Source organism: Leptidea sinapis, chromosome 44, assembly GCF_905404315.1.
Source record: "Leptidea sinapis chromosome 44, ilLepSina1.1, whole genome shotgun sequence".
Lineage (NCBI taxonomy): Eukaryota > Metazoa > Arthropoda > Insecta > Lepidoptera > Pieridae > Leptidea > Leptidea sinapis.
In genome coordinates, this window is record NC_066308.1 from 3,834,941 (window position 1) to 3,856,232 (window position 21,292).

General features: G+C 33.8%; 1 protein-coding gene across 4 annotated transcripts in view; it reads right to left on the reverse strand.

The window, feature by feature from the left end:
- Window positions 1–18,986, reverse strand: part of LOC126977273 (octopamine receptor beta-2R) — a 272,543-nt gene extending 253,557 nt beyond the window's left edge. For 3 of the 4 annotated variants that reach the window (XM_050826027.1, XM_050826030.1, XM_050826029.1), the window contains exon 1: window positions 18,842–18,986. The gene's annotated coding sequence lies outside the window, so the exon portion shown is untranslated. The remainder of the gene's footprint in view (window positions 1–18,841) is intronic. The other variant, XM_050826028.1, reaches the window with a different exon arrangement.
- Window positions 18,987–21,292: the final 2,306 nt, after the last annotated feature.

Genomic DNA, 21,292 nt, shown 5'->3' on the forward strand with positions numbered 1-21,292 from the left:
AAACTTCCACCGAAAATTGGTTTGAAAGAGATCTAGTATGTAGTTTTTTTTAATACGTCATAAATCGTATTATCAATAACTAAATTGAAAGAAATACACTATTATTGAAATCGATCAAAGTTACGACGAGCTAAAAGAACTTTAATATTATGTTACTTGCTGCCACGGAACCCTTCATGGGTGAGTCCGACTCGCAATTAGCCGCTTTTTATTGGTGGTGTGACTTTAAATATTTTCCCTCTATAAAAAGTGCTAAAAATGCCGATAGAAATTTTGACTTCAAAATATGGATCCGAATTAGTGACGCACAGCAAACAATGCAGGCAAGAGAATATATTGACACAGTTGTACAACGTACAAGGTTACAATTTTGTTCAAACCAATAAATATTAATCTGGAAGGTTATTCGAAAGAGTTATTGTCTGGATAGCGGGCAACTGTGCAGAATATTGAAATTTATTTATACAAGTGTGATTCGTACCAAAATTTATCGACGATGCCCTCATCGTACTGCCACAGCGCTCATACTAACTAAGCCATCCGAATGGCGCATGATCCTTAAATCTTGTCTTATTTGTCAAACAATCATTTAAAATGATTTATTCCTCGTGCTATTCTACGTTTTTAGAAAGAACAGTTTTGTAAAAATCTTGCAAAGATGGCTTTGACAATTAATTATTAAATAATGAATACGGCTGTATGGGCTTGAACCCTTTGCCTGTCCTAATAATGGACGAAGAAATCAAAAAAAATAACGAATGTCGCAAACGTTAGAAAATTTTTGCATGCAACTTCAACACCAGAGAATTTTATGGATTGTGGACTGTATTGAATTATGAATAACAGGTTACTCAGTTAAATGGAAAAGTTATCGTAGGAATTCAATTTTAAATATTTTTATTCAAAACTACCTGACCCGACAGACGTTGTTCTGTATATAATAAATAAAATAATGTTTTTATATGAATTTGTCATTAATATATCATAACATCAAAAATTACTTTGTAAAATATGCACCCTGCTGTCGTAATGAAATTGTTTCACAGCAGAACTGTCAAACCGTGCGTCAATAAATTCTCTCATAGAAATTATGTATGGACACATCGAAGGAAAAACAAGTTTGTTGTTTTTATTTAATTTAGCGGCATTTTCCTATTAATTCACCTTTTAAACCTTCTCTGGACTTCCACAAATAATTCAAGACCAAAATTAGCCAAATCGGTCCAGCCGTTCTCGAGTTTTAGCGAGACTAACGAACAGCAATTCATTTTTATATATATATATATAGATAGATTAGATAGAATATGAAATCACATAATGAATTAGAAACTACCAATACGAAATAGTGTGACACAGACCTGAGAAAAACGGGCGCAAGAAACTCAGCGGGCTTTTTTTTACAGATATGGTTACAATGTAATATCGCACAATAAAATTTATTATTCAATAGCCTGAGGGCGTTTGCTCCATTCCCAATAATTTCATTCCTAATCCCATTCTTCCAAAAGTTCCTAATCCCATTTTCCCAAAAGAGGAAACCACGTAATGTTTTTGCGGGACGATTGACGATGGCATCACTACGATCTCAAGGCGGCAAAAAACGAGGATTTCTTGTATTTTTGTATATATATTGCGGTGCTTAACCTTTGCGTTCGGTTATTTGACGGAATGTTTTTACACCATGTGACCATAAAAGTCACGGCCAGCAGGTTAGTCTTAAGTTGTACCGACTAACGGCCGTTCCCAATTTACTATCTACAGATAGAGAAATATTATTACATTCTAATGTCAATTAGCTGTTTATAATCTGAAGCTGTCCCAATATACCCAATAAGTCATTCTTATCACCAATCACTGTTGCAATTTCCATACAAACTTCTGTCCCTGGTAAGCTATACGTCGTCCCATTGACAGACAGCGTGTACGGATAAGATGAGTTACCGTCAATAAGTTTATTGGGACAGAAAAGTCAACGATAGTTACAAATTTAAAACAACAATTTACAATTTGAAAGTTACAATAACCGGAGATAGACTGAATGTTAGGAATGGCCGTAAGTTGCTAGGTGACTGGAGTTAGGGGAGAAGAGGTTGTGTCTAACTAGCTATTACTTACTACGTAACTATCTATCCCTACTCAGTGCTTTTAGTAAATGATTGCATTAATCCTTATTCTTTTATTATTGTATTGATATTCAAAATTCGAACAAATTTAAATATTGAAGAGTTGAGTACAAAATTGGCGATAAACTTATCGAATTGACCTGACTTGTCTTCGTTAGCAAGCTTAATATTCAAAATACTAATTCCAAGCATGGCTAATTGTTTACGACTTATGAATCGAAATTGGTTACGGTACCTACGTTTCTACGCTGTTACATCTGGCCCACACTTCTGTACGGATATGAGGCGTGGACTATTAAAGAAGACCTCAGGAAACTCTTAAAAGCTTTCGAAATGTTGTCAAAATTACAGACATATGTTGGCCTTTAGTTGGACTCACAAGGTCACGAATATGGAAGTTCTGCGCCGCGTCAATCAAAAATGCGGACTCATGGCTCAACCTTCAATATGAAGGAAAGTCGCATATATGGGGCACTTGCTTAGGTACGAACTCCTACAAGTAATCATGGTGGGAAAAGTTGCTGGAAGAAGAGGCGTAGGTCGCAGAAAAAAGTCTTGGCTGCTAAATATCCGAGAGTGGACTGGAATCGCGAGTGCGGCAGAACTATTTCGCCTCGCGAAGAACAAAGTTGAATTTACAAAGCTTACTGCTAACCTTTGCAAGTCGGAGAGATACGCAAAGAAAAAGAACAATAGATTCGCCTACCTTTTTAATCTTGCTGTATTAATGTACTTCTTTCTTACACAGTTTGTTTGTCTATACAGTTATGTATTCAGATGAAATAGTTTTGATCGTGAAAAACTTATTAATAGCTGGGCATCATAAATAGAGCACGGCAATACTTCAAGCCGGCCCACATTCTACCACTCTACAGAGCACAGGTCCGGCCACATATGGAGTAATGTAATCTCTGGTCTGGCTCACCTCGCTTCCCAGAGCAGCTCGAATTGTCGGAGACTCAGTTCTCTGTGAACGGCTGGATCACTTGGCGTTGCGTAGAGACGTCGCTTCATTGTGTGTCTTCTACCGCATTTACCACGGGGTGTGTTCCGAAAAGCTGTTTCACCTCATTCCTACCGCCAAATTCCACCTTCCACGTACTACAAAGCTGTGAAATGAGCTTCCTTGTCCGGGTTTTCCAGGACGATACGACATAAGCACCTTCAAAAAAAAAAGCGCGTTCCTTCCTTAAAGGCCGGCAACGCTCCCGTGATTCCTCTGGTGTTGCAAGAGGTAACACGCTTGTCCTCTTTTTCCATAAAAAAACACGTCTTATGATATCATCATACTTCTGGAATATAGACAGTTCCAGTAGAAACATGGTAGAAATGCTTGAAAGACCTTCGTAAAGAGTTCTGGACAAAATAGGCATTGTCAGAGCCTCCACCATAGAAGCTGCCCCATTAGTTGATCCGAGTATGAAGCAGATAACCTTATTTCTCCTAAGGATATTTGAACTACCATGTAATGATTATATATATTATTTTTCATACTTGTTGGTATTCTACGTGCCGACAGCGAGGTCACACCATAATGAAGGCGCGCGACGCATTTTTATCACGTCATTATGGTTAAGAGATCTTCTTTAATACGTGGCGTTGTATTAGATGTTTCTTCTAAAAATACAAAAGTTTTCTATATTGATTAATAAGATTATTTATTTATTTATTAGGTTTATTTACAATAACTTACAATAATACAAACAAATAGAAAAAGTTGAACTAAAAACTAGGAAATAAATGTATTGATTACTTACAAATAAACACAGCATGCACAGAAATAATTAATTTAAGGTATTATATAGAATAAGTAACGAATTAATTTTTTTTAAAATTAATAAATGAGTAGGTTACATAGTTATACATAGTTACATTAATTATGTCTCTTATATTTGAATTTTCTGTAACATGATAAAAGTTTTTAAAGTTTTAAGTCACCTCAGAAATCATCTCCATATAAACCGATCGGACTATTTTTAGAAATTTAAAAAGTCAATAGATAAAAAAAAATATGTTGAAAACTTTTGAAAAATCGGTTTATCTGGAGGTTCTTGAGGGAGGCCTGTGTTCAGCAGCGAAACTAGGAGCTGATGATGATGAACCTTTGACAAATTGGGCTGTGGTTGGAATTGTATTGAATAAAATATGGCGAGAATCGTAATTTATTTATAAAGCCGTCAATATTTACACCAATGCTACACAGTCAATATCTTATGGATATTGATGTCTTGTATACTCCTTTATCAATGTATTGTATGTCTATAATCTGCTTATAACATTTAAATTACTTCTTCTTATTAAGATATCTATGGTTCAGACCCATAGAGACTAGGCATAGCCTGTATGGGTGTCGGACAAAGATATATAATCGAATATACATACTTAAATACATACATAGGTAAAATTAACACCCAAGGACGTGGATTTTTTTTTTATGACAGTAAGGGATGAGACGAGCAGGGCGTTCAACTGATGGTAATTGATACGCCTTGCTCATTACAATGCAGTGCTGCTCAGGATTCTTGAAAAACTCGTCACCTTGAGATATAAGATGTTAAGTCTCATTTGCCCAGTAATTTCACTAGCTACGGCACCCTTCAGACTGAAACACAATAATGGTTACACATTACTGCTTCACGGCAGATATAGGCGCCGTTGTGGTACCCATAATCTAACCGGCATCCTGTATCTATCCTATATCCTTTGCACAGGCAAAGGAGCCTCCCACTGGTGTTAAAATGTCGGTCTTTATTAAAGTCCTTATTTATAAATTTGTTTCAACTAACTTCGAAAAAAGAGGAAGATTACAATTAATCGTATATATTTTCTTCTCATTGTAAAAAGAACTTGATTTGATGAGGGAGTCTATGAATAACTGAGGAAACTCCTGAAATCTTCAAGACATAAGTATTTTAACCGACTTCAAAAAAGGAGGAGGTTCTTCGTCGGTATGTTCTTTTTTTATGTTTGTTACCTCAAAACTTTCCACTGGGTCAACCGATTTTGATAATTCTTTTTTTATTTAAAATTAAAAAATAAATCTGTTTGAATATTAATTCCAATATCATAATAAATCCCACTATTTATCTATTCCTACTAATATTATAAATGTGAGTGTAAGTTTGTTTGTTACGCTTTTACGCCGGAGCTACTGAACTGGATTTGAAGAAAGTTGGCACAGCGATAGACTAGAATTTGGGAACGAACAAAGGCTACATTTTATCCCAGTATAATCCATGGTTCATATAATATGTTGGGAACGGGAGCGAAAACGGGAACCGGAACTAGAATAGGACATGAGATAATCTTCAATTTCAAACTTGCTTATTATTTTGAAAAACCCTTTATCTACGCGGACGCAGTCGCGGGCATCAGCTAGTATTTACAATAATTTCACTATAGTACTATTTCGTAACGAAAATTCGTAACAGGAAATGTGTCAAAAAGTTGTTGATTTATAACCATCCGCTTATGACTTCCGTTTCGAATCTCCGGAAGTTGCTGTCAACCCCTCCATTCCCTTCCCCTATATTTATATCGAGCCCATTTACAAGAAAATAATAAAAATGATTATAGGCTAGAAGGACAAATGAGCCTCGATCATGAACTAGATTAATGGAAAAGGAAAACAGCAAAAATAAAGAAGAGAAATAGGGACTCATCGGGTGGCTTTTATTGTACTTTTAAAAGTTGGGCTTGTGTTTTAAATTTGAAGTATCGATTACTTTGACTTTCAAAAGTAGAATGACATCCAATTTTTGACAGTGAATTACTTTTATGTTTGACATTTGCAAAAATCGGACGGTGGCTATCACAATAGAACACCTGGGTCGCAGTGAAACAGGGCTACACTGAACTGGACCAAAGCCACTTTACAAACCATAACCATAATGGGCTGCAGATTATTTGGCCGGAGATGAAGAATTTTACCGAAATGGAAGTTTCTGGATGTTTTTGCAAATTCAGAGCCTCAGCAGCAATATTTTTGGTTGAACGTACTGGCCAAGAACTTACAAGGGTTGCTTTGTCTAATAACTATCCATTTTTTCTAACACGCTTTACAAACTGATGCACAAACTAAACTGAAGGCAGATCATTTCTTGAAATTTTCCACATTAATTTCATACAGTTAGAGTTAAAGACTCACTACTTAGGAAGTAAGTTATTAATATTTCCCAAGTTTGTTCGAGCGTATAGCGCCGTTTTTTGCAAATTTCAACTTCCTGTCAATAAGTGAATGTCATTCTACCTTCCAATGTCAAAGTAAGCGGTACCTCAAATTAAAAACACTAGATGACCCACCCGAAACCCACTATCACTTTTTTCTGATAAATAATTACTTTAATTTTATTGTAATCACTATAATATTGTAATTGTAAATGTTAAGTTTATTAAGAAATCGTACTATGATTTTATATTTATGGTCAAATTTACATTTTTCATATTTTATTCGTTTATATATTTTATTGTTTATATGTGTAATTACCAAGGTAAGTAATCTAAGGTTAAAACCATAAACATTGTATGCTACCGTTATAGACGAACCCTGTGTAACAGTGAGACAACTATCCTAACATAAAAACCTAGGTGTGAGAAATCAGGACGAGACGGAATAGGTAAAGACTATAGACTGTTTTGAAACAATTTAGTGTCCATTAGTCTCATGTCAATTTGGACCGAGTTTTAATTTTAGTGTTTTTATCGTTATTGTTCTGTGTTTTAATGGATATTAATTAAAAAATATAACAGTGTCGTGATCTGTAATAGATTGTGTTGTCACATACAGCAACAATTCAACTAAACAATCATTTCACAGGTAAATACTAATTCTTCAATACTACTTTCGTGATGTTTATTTTCGTAGAACATATGCACTAAAATTCCAAATATTGCATTTTATATGCGCAGTAAACACTCTATTTTCATATAATCATTGAATAAAAAATATGTTAGAAAATAAAATATTGTATACGTTAATATGACGCCTTTTATCAATATTTGTCATAGGGATTGACCAAAAGCTAAATACTACATACTTCACTAACTCACCAATACATCTGTAAAACTAGCACACATTAACATTTTAAATTTGGTCATACCTTAATGAGGAGAGTGTCTGTCTATGACACTAGTATACTAAGTTTATGGTTAAAACAAAAAACAATGTTTTTTTAGTTATAAGTATGGTACCGAACGGTGGGGTGTTTCTGCTCTGTGGCAATACTTCTGATGGTGTTGTCTCCTTGAATAGTTATTTTATTGCTTAAAAAAGCGGCCAAGTGCGAGTTTGACTCAGCCATGAAGGGTTCCGTAGCAGCAAGTAACAGAATATAATGGTTCTTGTAGTTCGTTGTAACTTTATTGATGTTTTAATAATAGATAGTGTATTTTTTTCAATTAATCTATTCTTGATTCGATTTACGACAAAGGAAAATTATATAAAAAAAATTAATTATTGGAAAAGACAAAAAATCTTTGCTCAAAATCATACAGTGCAAATGACCTCTCATTATTTATACGTATTAAAAAAAACTACTTACTAGATCTCGTTCATACCAATTTTCGGTGGAAGTTTGCATGGTTATGTACATCATTTATTTAGACGTTACAGGGGGGGGGGGACACATTTATCCACTTTGGAAGTGTCTCTCGCGCAAACTATTCAGATTAGAAGAAAATGATTATTGAAACTTAATATCATTTTTGAAGACTTATCCATAGATATCCCACACGTATGGGTTTTCTAAGTAGTTCTAAGTATGGGGAACCCCCAAAATTTATTGTGTTTTTTTTGTATTTTGTGTAAAAATGTTAATGCGGTTTACAGAATACATCTCCTTACCAAGTTTCAACAGTATAGTTCTTATAGCATCGGAAAAAAGTGGCTGACATGACGAATCCGTAAGGGTTCCGTTTTTTTTTTATATTTAAATTTAAAGAAATAAATATTATGACTGTTCATTGTCAGTATATTTATGAAAATTTAATATACGTTCACAAAAATCGTCACCCTTTTGCTCTTAATAGTGATTTTCATTATTATAACACTAGAAATAAGGGCTTGTAACTAATTCTAGTAGGCTTCATAGGATACATAATAGCTTTAAGGGTGAATGTATACACTTCTATAATAAAGTCCCAGCCACCGTTCAGGCATTATCTATAAATAAATTTAAATGTTTTATAAAAAAATGGCTCTGTCGTAAATCCTATTACTCCATAGCTGAATATCTAAATGATCGGACAGCCTGGGACTAGATTGTGATATTTTATAGCGATAGAAATGACTGTACAAAATTGTATATTTTTATTGAAAAGAGCGCAAAAAAAGAATGCTGGGAGAGTTACTTGCGCCGCTTCTCATTCTTCGCTTCTCTCAGAGCGACATTTGTTTCCGAAGCGGTAGTAGTATCTAGTATATTAGAAATCACATTAAAAAGAATTCTAAAGGAATCAATTTTGAGAAAATAAATGCCTTTTATGCCTTTTGGCTACGGAACCCTAAAAAGTACATGACGAATACAAATCGAGACGTTTTTGTCATTTAAAAAAACTTAACCACTAAGGTAAGTGAACACAGTTTTGTTAGGTAATAACAGGTAATAATATTGTTTTGTTTGTTTTTATGACACTCGCTAATAATTATGTTCACGACAAAAGAATCAAGCACAATGGGTTTTAACGAGTTACCTATGTAGTTCTGTTTGCACTTGAGTCGTGAATAATATCGTACGAGATAATAATGCGGTGTTGAGGTTTATGAGAATAATATAATATTAAACTAACATACATGAACTGAAATGTCTTAATAAATGTTGCTGATTTAGTTAAGTTATACATCTCTAGGCGCGTTATGATGAAAGGATGAGAGTGAAATTTTAAGATGCGCGCTCATCACAGTAACACAAAAAAAAGTAGCAGGTTGAAGTGGTTCGTAAAATTTTCTAACGTTTGCGTCATTCGTTATTTTTTTTTTTTTGGTTAAAATCAAAAACAAATCAATCAAATCTATATTGATTTTCATGTTGTTTTTTTTTCGTGAATGCTGTATACACTTTTGAAGTTATACTTCTTTAGGCGCGATATGAAGAAATGATGACAGTGAAATTTAAAGATGCGCGCGCATCACTGTAACACAAAAGTAACAGGGTGAAGTTGGTTCCTAAGATTTTCTGACGTTTGCGTCATTCGTTATATATTTTTTTGGTTTCTTCGTCCATTATTAGGATAGGCAAAGGGTTCAAGCCCATACAACCGCATTCATTATTTAATAATTAATTATCAAGGCCATCGTTGCAAGATTTTTACAAAATAGTTCTTTCTAAAAACGTAGAATAGCACGAGGAATAGATCATTTTAATGATTTTTGCTTCTGTAGGCCAAAGAAGTATAATTTCTCGCGTGCATATTTTAAGGAAAAGAATGATAATCCAACGTAAATAAATATTAGATACATAGTTAACATTAGAGGACTGACAGAGACACTCCCAACATTGATGCCATTATTACATTATTAAGCTCAACAGACTTCTACTTACATAACGGCGGCCCAAATTAGCTACGGTCCTTATAATAAATATCTGTTTAATAGAAGCATAACGTGTTTTAGGGTTCCGTAGCCAAATGGCAAAAAACGGAATGGATTCGTCACGTCTGTCTGTCTGTCCGTTCGTATGGCACAGCCACTTTTATCCGAAACTATAAGAACTATACTGTTGTAACGTAAGTAGATGAAATCTGTGAACCGCATTAATATTTTCCAACAAAAATTGAAAAAAAACATTTTGGGGGTTGCCCATACTTTGAACTGAATCCCAAAATTTGTTCATCTAACCCATACGTGTACCTATTGATAGGTCTTCAAAATATTGTAGTTTCTAATATAATTTTTTTTTCTAAACTGAACAGTTTGCGCGAAAGACACTTCCAATGTGGTAAATTGGGTGTCCCCCCTGTAACTTCTAAAATAAGAGAATGATAAAACTAAAAAAATATGTGATGTAAATTACCATGCGATCTTCCACCGAAATTGGTTTGAATGAGATCTAGTAAGTAGTTTTATCATTACGTCATAAATCGTAAACCGAAATTTACCTTTTACTCAATCAACTATATAAATATAAAAATATAATCTAATATAAAAAATAATATATTATGTTACTTGCTGCAGCGGAACCCTGCATGGGCGAGTCGCACTTGGTCGCTTTTTATATGTTTGATAATTTTTATTTTTAATTATTAAATTATTTGTATGACTAAACTTAAGCCATCAATGTTATGAGTTCAATAAAAGTTTTTTAAACAATATGTAGTACAGCACATGCAAATAATAGTATTTTATTAATATTAAAGGTAAAGGTTTGCATAAGAGGTGTATTAAATTAAATTTTTAGTTATTTTTTAGGTTTTTAATGTCAGTTAATAATAATAATATATAATCAACCTGAATGAAAACTAAAAACAGTTATATCATCGACGTAGACAAAGATTTTCATAAAAAATGTTCATTAAATGAAAACGACTGGGCCAAACTATGTAAAAATTTTATTGAGCCAAATGGCATCCATTCCGCATCGAACTAAAGAAGAATTACGTAAATCGGATCATAAATCGCAGTGTAATCGGTGTACATACATAAAAAAAATACCGCTCGAATTGAGAACCTCCTTTTTGAAGTCGGTTAAAAAGTAGTCTCATTTTTAAATTTAGGTTTTTTTAATGGTATTCTCATTATTTCTAAAAACAGGAATAAACCACCTCAAGAGGCCAACAAAGGCGATAACGTTTTAGAGAGCTTAATGATGAAATCAATCGGAAACTACCTTTGGCATCTGTTCTTAGATACGCACCGCTAAGTGATGTAAGAATAAAATAACAATTAGTTAATCTTAGTAAAAACTACTCATTAATGTACATCACAGTATAATCAACACATAGGTACAAACGCGTAATGAATAATGTATTGATGCGTACAGATAAGTATTTTCATTACTATGCGCCATTTGATTTATTTTTATTATAAGATTTAATTTCCACTTTAAACTCGAGAGGTAGGCATACAAGAGATGACTTCCATCATTATTAACACACTTTTATTAGCTTCATACTTATGTTAGTATCTATATAACCGGAAACTTTAAATATCCTTTCGAAATTGGCAATGCCCCAGGGCACTAGATTTTTCAGATACACCGAAACCGAAAGTGCCGTACGGCACCCTAATCTCTTACCAAGTTCTAACCATTATTTTGTTTATACGATGGTTTATTTTGCATGGTCCTATAGCTTGTTTCAATAGCTTTCGGATACATTCACTGAAATCATCCTAGTTATAAGCAATCTATTGATACACGTCAAATGATACGCATTGACAGAACACTGCTCGATCCATTTGACCGCGTGCAACGCAGAGCAGCTCGAATTGTCGGGGACCCTGTGCTCTGTGAACGGCTGGATCACTTGGCGTTGCGTAGAGACGTCGCTTCATAGTGTGTCTTCTACCGCATTTGTGTGTGCCGAAGAGCTGTTTAACCTAATTCCTGCCGCCGAATTCCACCTTCGCACGACACGCCACAAGTTAGGATATCATCCTCACCATCTGGATGTGTCGCGGTCCTCCACAGTGCGGTTTACAAGGAGCTTTCTTCCACGTATTACAAAGCTGTGGAATGAACTTCCTTGTTTCCGGGACGATACGACATGGGTACCTTCAAAAAAAGCGCGTACACCTTCCTTAAAGGTCGGCAACGCTCCTGTGATACCTCTGGTGTTGCAAGAGAATGTGAGCGGCGGTGATCACTTAACACCATTTGACTCGTACGCTCGTTTGTCCTCCTATTCCATAAAAATAAAAATAAAAACTGCGCGAGCGCAAATATCGCGCCCATCTCAAACATACCGCGCGATCAGAGTGTCCCGGAATGGATATGATTCTCATCCACTTTAAAATGTTGGATTAAATTTTAACTTTGCAAACTTATGGACCGCTGACAATAGAATAATTTAAACAGTCTGATCCACTTTTATTCTTCTACTTCGTGACACTCTTGGCAGAGAGGTCGTGGTGATCACGAAGTGACGTCTTTTGGAGCAGATGTGTTTCTCCTTACGAGCATTAACCATTTTTCCCTGCTGGCCAATAGTCCGGTGCACTCGTTCAATAGCCCACAGCAAACTTAATTTGATCGGTCAATCGCATGGGCGACCTTCCTCGTCCTCTGGTGTCCTCAACTTTGCCCTGCTGACTTAAAACCTATCAATAGGTAGCACTGTATATAAATAATAGCATTTTATTAATATTAAAGGTAAAGGTGTATTAAATTAAATTTTAAGTTATTTGACACTTTTTAGTTTTTGAAGTCGGTTTTTTTAACGTGTTTTTTTTATTTTAGTATATCGCTACCTTTAACATACTTAAATTTCAAATCAATGGAAGATACTAATACGTGTAATGCAAATCCTGTGCTTCTTAATTATTAGTATTAATTTTATTATTAGAAAAGTCACTAAAATACAGTGAATACTATTTACCCTTTATGTGTAATGCTCGGTAAATGAGAGGATATAGAGACTAAAGCTGTTTATTAGTGTGATATGTAACAGCATGAATAGATATGTTAATAACTGAGATACGGTGTTGCAATTGTAATAAATTGTTAAACATTACGTGAAACATAAAATCTAATATATAAAATTTTCGTGTCACTGTGTTTCTAGTTAAACTCTTTCGAAGTGGCTTGACCGATTCTCATGAAATTTTGAGCGCATATTGGGTAGGTCTGAGAATCGGACAACATCAATTTTATCCCCCTAAATGTTAAGGGTGGTCCACGCCAAATTTTTTTGACATTTTTTTTTTAAATTTGTTTTGTTATGAGTCAGCATTAAAAAATACATACAAGTTCAAATTTTCACCCATCTACGATCAACAGTTACTTTTGTATCGCGATTTTAATATCGGCAATACAACGTTTGCTGGGTCAGCTAGTTTAATATATAAAATTCTCGTGTCACGGTGTACGTAATTGAACTCCTCCGAAACGGCTCGACCGATTTTCGTGAATCTTAGCGTGCATATCGGCTAGGGTGGAGAATCGGACAGCATCTATTTTTCATCCCCCTAAATGTTTAGGGTCCACCCCAATATTTTTTTTAATTTTAAATGACATATTTTTTAAATTTGTTTAATTATGATGCTGCATTAAATTAAATTAAATCACACAACTTCAAATTTTACACCCATCTACGATCTACAAATATTTTTGTATCGCGATTTTTATATTATTCTGTTCCATCCACAAAACCAATATAGGGTTGCAAGATGGCAATCGAATACAATAAATGTAGTACGATAAATTTGTTAGGTCTGAGAATCGGTCGTCATCTATTTTTTATACCCCAAAAATTTTAACTAATTAATTTTTTTATTACTTTAAATGGCAATACAACGTTTACTGGGTCAGCTAATAATATTATAGAATTGACTTTTCTTAGCTGTCAACATTTGAATGACTCAAACTCTTCCACCGCAGTTTAAAATCGCACACAGTGCTCTATCTAAATCTTGTTAGTCTATAGGTATATTATATAATGCTTAAGGTCAATCGAAATAAAATCGCCAACTAATCTATACTAATATTATAAAGCTGCAGTGTTTGTTTGTTTGTTTGTTTGAACGCGCTAATCTCTGGTACTACTGGTCCGATTTGAATGATTCTTTCAGTGTTGGGTAGTCCATTTATCGAGGAAGGCTATAGGCTATGTTTTTTTTTTCAATATTAGGGATCCGTAATAAATTTGCTATTTTATAACACGAGGTGTAAATCGAAAACCTATTTTTTGCGTGCGCTGCAAAAACTATTAACAATAGAACAAAATGATGTATAGGCTATAATATAGGCAATATTTTATTACTTATAAAACTATCACGGGAATTATACTTTATATGGCAAAACAACGTTTGCCGGGTCAGCTATTAGTTATACATCGCGCTATGATTAAAAAACCGATCATTTTTAATTATGCCAAGCAATAATTATGAGTTAAATCAAGCAATCGAGTTAATTATATAGACAGTCAGATTATATTATATCTAAAAATATTGTTAAATGTGACATTATTTCTATATAGGAAGGTACGTAATTTTAACTTTGGTATTTTTGCAGTATTATTTCTAAAATGGAGTAAACGGCATTTTCTTCAAACTTTCTAACCAGGTTGTGGCTTCTGAAGCCATAGCCTGAGAGTTGAACAAAGCATACAAGATTTTATGACGATACGTCACTCGAACGGTTGGCTCAGTTGGTTAGAGCATTGGCACGGAACGCCAGAGGTCGTGGATTCGAGTCGCACATCGTTCATATTTTTTTTTCAAATTTTATTTGAATACTTGCAATTGTTCTCTTCGAGGGCGGGAGATGTAAAGAGAATTTGGTAGTACCACCTACCTATATAATACTTATTCCTTAAAATGACACTTGACAGTGACACTTGAGAAAGATTGGCATGTCTTGATGAAGTGTAAACTAAAAAGAGTGATTAACCTATCTATATATATAAAAATGAATTACTGTTCGTTAGTCTCGCTGAAACTCGAAAACAGCTGGACCGATTTGACTAATTTTGGTCTTGAATTATTTGTGGAAGTCCAGAGAAGGTTTAAAAGGTGAATAAATATGAAAATGTTTGGAATTAAATAAAAACAACAATTTTGTTTTTACTTTGATGTGTCCACCGTCGTTCAGAAATCAAATTAAAAGAATAGTTTTAAACGAATAACTAATAAGAATCTTTATATCTTACTAACTTTCTCTGAAGGTAAAAAACAAACTTAATTTTAGCTACCTGTAGATGGTAGATTTTATGTACGATTTAATATTTGGTAGGTCTGAGAATTATTTATCTATTTTAATACCACAAAAATTTTAATTATTGATTTTTTTATTATTACTTTATATGGCAATACCACGTTTTCTGGGTCAGCTAGTATTTAATATTAAGAGATTCGAAATTGAGAAAAGATAATAATATATAGGCTTAAAATATTGTTTTTTCATTGAAGAGAAAAACGCAATTAGGCTGTTCTTTCATCCTCTTAAATATGATGATATTATCATTAAATACCGTATATAAGCACTAATCAGTAACAGAATTGTTACATAATATGTCGTTATAAAATCAGACAGAGTAGTGTATTACGAAAATCCTAGTAAGATTTCAAAGGAATCATTGGAACTTAATTCAGATATTCGCCCAAGTCATATATTTTAGTATGACTACGAAACTCCGACTCGACCCCTACAATTGGACAATATATAAGTGCCGTTTAGCTATTTAGAAGATTAATGCCATCATATTTCTGATTGTTTTTTTAAGACAATAAGGGACCAGACGAGCAGGGCGTTCAGCTGATGGTAATTGATACGCCCTGCCAATTACAGTACAGTGCCGCTCAAGATTCATGAAAACCCAAAAATTCTGTGCGGCTCTACAATTGCGCTCGTCACATTGGGACATAAGATGTTAAGTCTCATTTGCCTGGTAATTTCACTAGCTACGGCGCCCTTCAGACCGAAACACAATAATAATTACACATTACTGATTCACGGCAGAAATAGGCGCCGTTATGGTACCCATAAGCTAGCCGGCATCCTGTGCAAAGGAGCCTCCCACTGGTAAACACTTTCTAGCGTCTCGTACAAATGTTGAATGCGGTTGACTTCCTATCAATTATTTGAGTCACTTTTTTGTGAATCAGCCGCTCAGAATTTTTAGGATTTTCAAGAATCCTGAGCAGCACTGCATTGTAATGGGTAGGGCGTATCAATTTTCATCAGCTAAGCGACCTGCTCGTCTCGTCCCTTATCAACTGTGGTTTTTACGGATCTTTCTTCCACGTGTAGAAAGGGGCTGGTAATTTAAACACACACAGATCTTATAATCACTGTATTTGGGCAGAGATTCCAATTAGTTCCAAGTATATGTTTATTTTTATAGTAATAATTATATAAAATAACATTATAAACATAGTAAGTAATAATAATAATATAATAATAATAATAATACTTTAATTCATCTTTTTCTTACACTCACTGCACGTAACTTAATTTACTAAATGTACAATATTTATTGTATAATACAAATTATTAACATCTTTTTGTCGTTAATTGTAGTAAAAATAACATTGGAATACGGTTTTGCAGTGATATTAAAATTAGTAGTTAATTCACAATAAGTTAATAATATTCAAACTTAGCGTTCCAGCTTATATAGGGCACGATCGTCAACCGTGATAGTGCTACAAACTGTTAGTTTGCACTGCTGTAGTGGCAACTTACACGAATGATGGTTATTTAACTAAATATTATGTACCAATATTTGTGATGTGTGTGTGAAGACATTTTTTAGGAGTGCGTTGCGATAACTATTGATATTATAAACTGTGTTTGAATTGAAGCAACTAAGTACTACAGGTACTCAATAACTTTTGTGCTTATTAATTTATATTATTTTTATCTTATCAATTAACAGCACTTATTCGCTAGATAATTATAATACATAACAAGAGTGATTTTATATTATATGGGCAAAACAATAAATAAAATCTTGAATTCTTAAATAACCTACATGAAATAAAACAGATATAGAACAGAGAGAAAAATAGGAATAAGTAAGAAAATTAATCGCCATTACTGTGTCGTCTTACAACTTGTTATGTATTTGCCGCTCAGGATTATTTAAAAACCCAAAAATTCTGAGAGGCACTACAACTACGCTCGTCACCTTAAGACATTAGATGTCAAGTCTCATTTGCTCAGTTATTTCACTAGGTACCGCGCCCTTCAGACCGAAACACAGTAATGCTTACACATTACTGCTTCACGGCAGAAATATATCCGGTGCAAAGGAGCCTCCCACTGGTAAAAGTCATCATCATTATCATCATCATCTTCCGGAAGACGTCCACTGCTGGATAACGGCCTCCCCCAAAGTTCGCCATAACGATAGGTACATACTGCGCTGCCCTCATCCAACCTATTCCGGCGATCTTGACCAGATTGTCGGTCCATCTTGTGGGGGGCCTACAAACACTACGTTTTTCGGTACGTGGTCGCCATTCGAGGAATTGACTGTCCCAACGGCTATCTGTCCGTCGAACTATGTGCCCTGCCCACTGCCATTACAGTTTCGCAACTATCTGGGTTATGTTGGTAAACTTTGGTTTTCCTACTCCGAGCATAGCCCCCTCCATTGTCCTCTTAGCGACAATGGGCTTCCTAATAAGGTTATAACGTTTAAGTATAAGTATAATTTATAAAGCGATGAAGCTGTAATTGTTAATTTATAAGAGAGAGGTTTTTTAAATGTGAAAAAGAGTTTCTTGACTCTTCTTTTCATAAAAGCCTTTCCGTAGTAGTGGTAAATATATAACTTTTGTCATTCGTAAGTGTCATTTTTTGAAGTTATTAAATAAATCTGATTTGATTTATAAAGACGAAAATCAAAAAAAGATAGTAAATAAACAATAGTATAACTATTTTGAAAAAATTACTGAAATATTTTTTTTTCTAAAGCGATTCATTCTTTTATATTATGTCTATATGTTACCTTAATTTATTCAAATTTCTTAGTTAAAATCTTTTATTTTTAATATATATATATATATATATATATATATATATCGTTACCTGAAGCTAAACAATGGTAAGTAACAGTAGCATTATAAATAAAATGGCGAACAAACGCACATTACGAAAACTTTCCCAAAAACCTTTTGAAATCCCTTTGTAATCGAGTAATTTTAAAATATTCTTGTTTCATCTGTTCTGATTTTATCTGCAACGAGGACAGTTGCCAAATTCTTTAATTAAAATAATAATACACTAATTTATATTATTATTTATATAAACCACCAATATACGCAATGATAATATATTTAACATTGGGACGTCCGAGCCTTGCTCGGATTTTTAAGAATGTACAAAACTTGTACAAAATAAAACTAATAGGACATCTGGATTCGAACCGAGGTCTTCTCACCCAATGTCCCATCTGAGCTATTATTGTCTTGTATATAGTGGCGAAATTTATCTTTGTATTCTTATGTTATTGAAGGTGTCTCTCATTAAAACACCATTAAAACTATACTTTTTTTAAATTGAAACCTAGCTAGATAGATTCGTCGCCCCCGAAATCCCCTGTATACTAAATTTTACGAAAATCTTTGGAGCCGTTTCCTAGATTCAGATTATATATATATATATACAAGAATTGCTCGTTCTAAAATATAAGATAAACATTTTCTTCTACATACTTCAGAAATTGTATTACAGGAACCTTTCGAAAAGGTGGGCTATATGTTTAATAATCAACTGTATTATAGAAACTGGTTTTATTAATATCGACATTATTAATCACATACAAAGTGGTAAGCATTTAAACAAATTAATGCAGAATTTAGCTTATTAGTACTTGATAATGATTTTAACTCAACTATATCAAAAACGTATAAAATCCAATCAGTCAAGCCTTTCTATGTAGTAATGGAATACTATTATAAAAACCTTTCTTAAGTTGCATTCGTCACAATAATTTTATATAAAGTCCGTCCAATTCTCGTATTATATAAATTCACATTATATTTAAGACCGTTTAAGAAACAATATTGAAAAAAGAATATAATACCTTTGTCGTAAATAATATATTTTTATATTACTTACCTCCTTTAGTTGCAAAGTCCAAATTTATAAAATAAAATCTGTGTCACACACTTTAGAACACGATTATCACTGTAAATCCACAAATACACCACGAGACAATTATATCGACACTACGAGCGACACACTCTACGCGACGGTTCGCGGCCGACTGACTTGCCCAGGGCTAAAGGCAGGAAAGCGCGGGAAATTTTCTTTTTTTTTCAGCGTCGCGCTGTAGCAAAGGATTTGAAGTAATGCTTGGCTGATAATGTAAAACAAATTTATTTTATGTTGAATTCAGAGTGAACTTGAAAGGAAAATGCTAATTAGACAAAATAATTCTCATTTATTAATATGAATAAGTCATGATATGGTGAAAATTGCTGTAAACATTGTTTTGGAATGTTGTTTATTATAATATTTTTAAGCAGCTAATAATAAAATGGTTCTATTATCGACCTAAACTCTATCTCGTTGATGGTTATATATTCCGTAGAATTTGTTTTTAGTCTTTATTATTACTTGAAATAAAAATGGAATATAATATGGCTATATCTATTGTAATAACTGAAAATATATAAAATTAATTTTTTGAATTCGAATTTGGAACGCATTTCTTATGTTAGTAACATATATCATTTCCCGCCATTTCAAATGTTTTTTTCAACGTTGATCACAATAATGGAATGGGATGTAAATGAAAAATAATTGCAGTGATTGTCTTGCACAAGGTGGTAAAGAGACGATGGATATTTTCATGACAATCCAACAACATTTCATTTGTAAAAAAAAAAATTCACCGTTTTTTGGTCAATCTGTGGAATAATTGACGACAGTTAAATCGCACCACATTTTTATGGAGCATTCTAAATGCTGCTGCTTTCGAAAATATTTGAAATGAAAACATCTTTAGCTACGATGAGCACTTTTCTTGGGATGGGTATAAAATGTTAAACTTGCGTCATGATACGTGTCCTGATCAAAAATGCGTAAAACAATTTTGTACAGTGTTTTTGAACCACGCAATCATAGTTGTCTTCGAGATTGTCATATCTATGACGCGAGTTTACCTAAATATATTCTGACGTCATTCGCACGAAGTATTAATACATAGACACCAGGAGAACATAAATGTGGTAGCGGTGATAGTAATGTACGTAAGTATCCATCCCTATTCTGTGGTTAAAGTCTTTCATAGTGATTGAAATCATGTGTCATACTATCAACATCTACCAGGACTTCATATGCAGTATAGAGGTTCATACAAAATGCACATCTTAAAATTATTATACAAAGTGCTGACCCGTTTTTGTTGTTCGTTATTATCGTAATCGTTAAATTTTTATGGAATATAAATTGTCATTTGTTGTGTACGATAGCGCAATAAATGAATATAGTTTCCACATAAATGCTTATACTTATATTTTGATGAATAAAGCAATTCGTGCAAAATTATTCCCTAACCATTCTAAAATATTCAAAAATGCTCAACGTTAATGTTCAAGTTTTCACTTCTGCCGGTACTCCCGGAGTGCAACCCGTATATTTTGACCTGTTAAATGTTTCACCTCCTCAAACCTCCTCGACGTGCCTTTCGCTACTAGGCAAAACATGATATACCAGCAAGGTGAATGTCCTGCACATTTTGTGTCAATGTTAGGCGATGGCTCGATAGCCATATTCCCAATCATTGGATAGGGTGAGGAGGACCCACTGCGTAGCTTGCGAGGAGTCCGGACTTAAGGCGAAGAGTAAGCAGAAAACACGAAAACATGGTGTTTTTAGACAAGTTTTGTGGTGAAAGTATAGCATTTCGAGCCATGAACACTACTTAATCCTGTTACACATATCCTTAAGTCTTATTTGTTGATTGCTAATGCTTTTGAATTTTGAAAATATTGGCTTTATTACATAGATGGCGGGCCAGCAGTGGTGAACTAGTATCGCTCAAGGTCGCTGGCTTTTAGTGTCGCCTTAACGCCGCTTGATTTCTATAGCTGGGGTTACATGAAATCCTAGGGATTTCTACGACGTTTTTTCAGTATACTAGAAATAAGGGAATGCTTATAACTAAGTCTAGTAGGCTACATACATAATAGCTTTAAGTGTAAATGTATACACTTTTATAATAAAGTCCCAGCTTCAGTTCAGGCATTATCTATACATAAATTTAAATGACTCCGTCGTAAATCCTGCTACTCCACAGCTGATTATCTAGACTAGATTATGATTATTTTATAGAAATAACAATGACAATACAATAATGTATATTTTATTAGAAAGAGCCCAAAAATAGAATGAAGTATCTTGAGCAGATTCTTCTCTCACACAGCGCAATTTGTTTCCGAAGCGGTGTTAGTGTTAGAAATGACATCAAAAATAAATCGAAAGCAATCAAATTTGAGAAAATAAATTGCTTTTATGCCTTTTTATCATTTGCGGAAGAACACAAAACATGAATTATAAGCAATT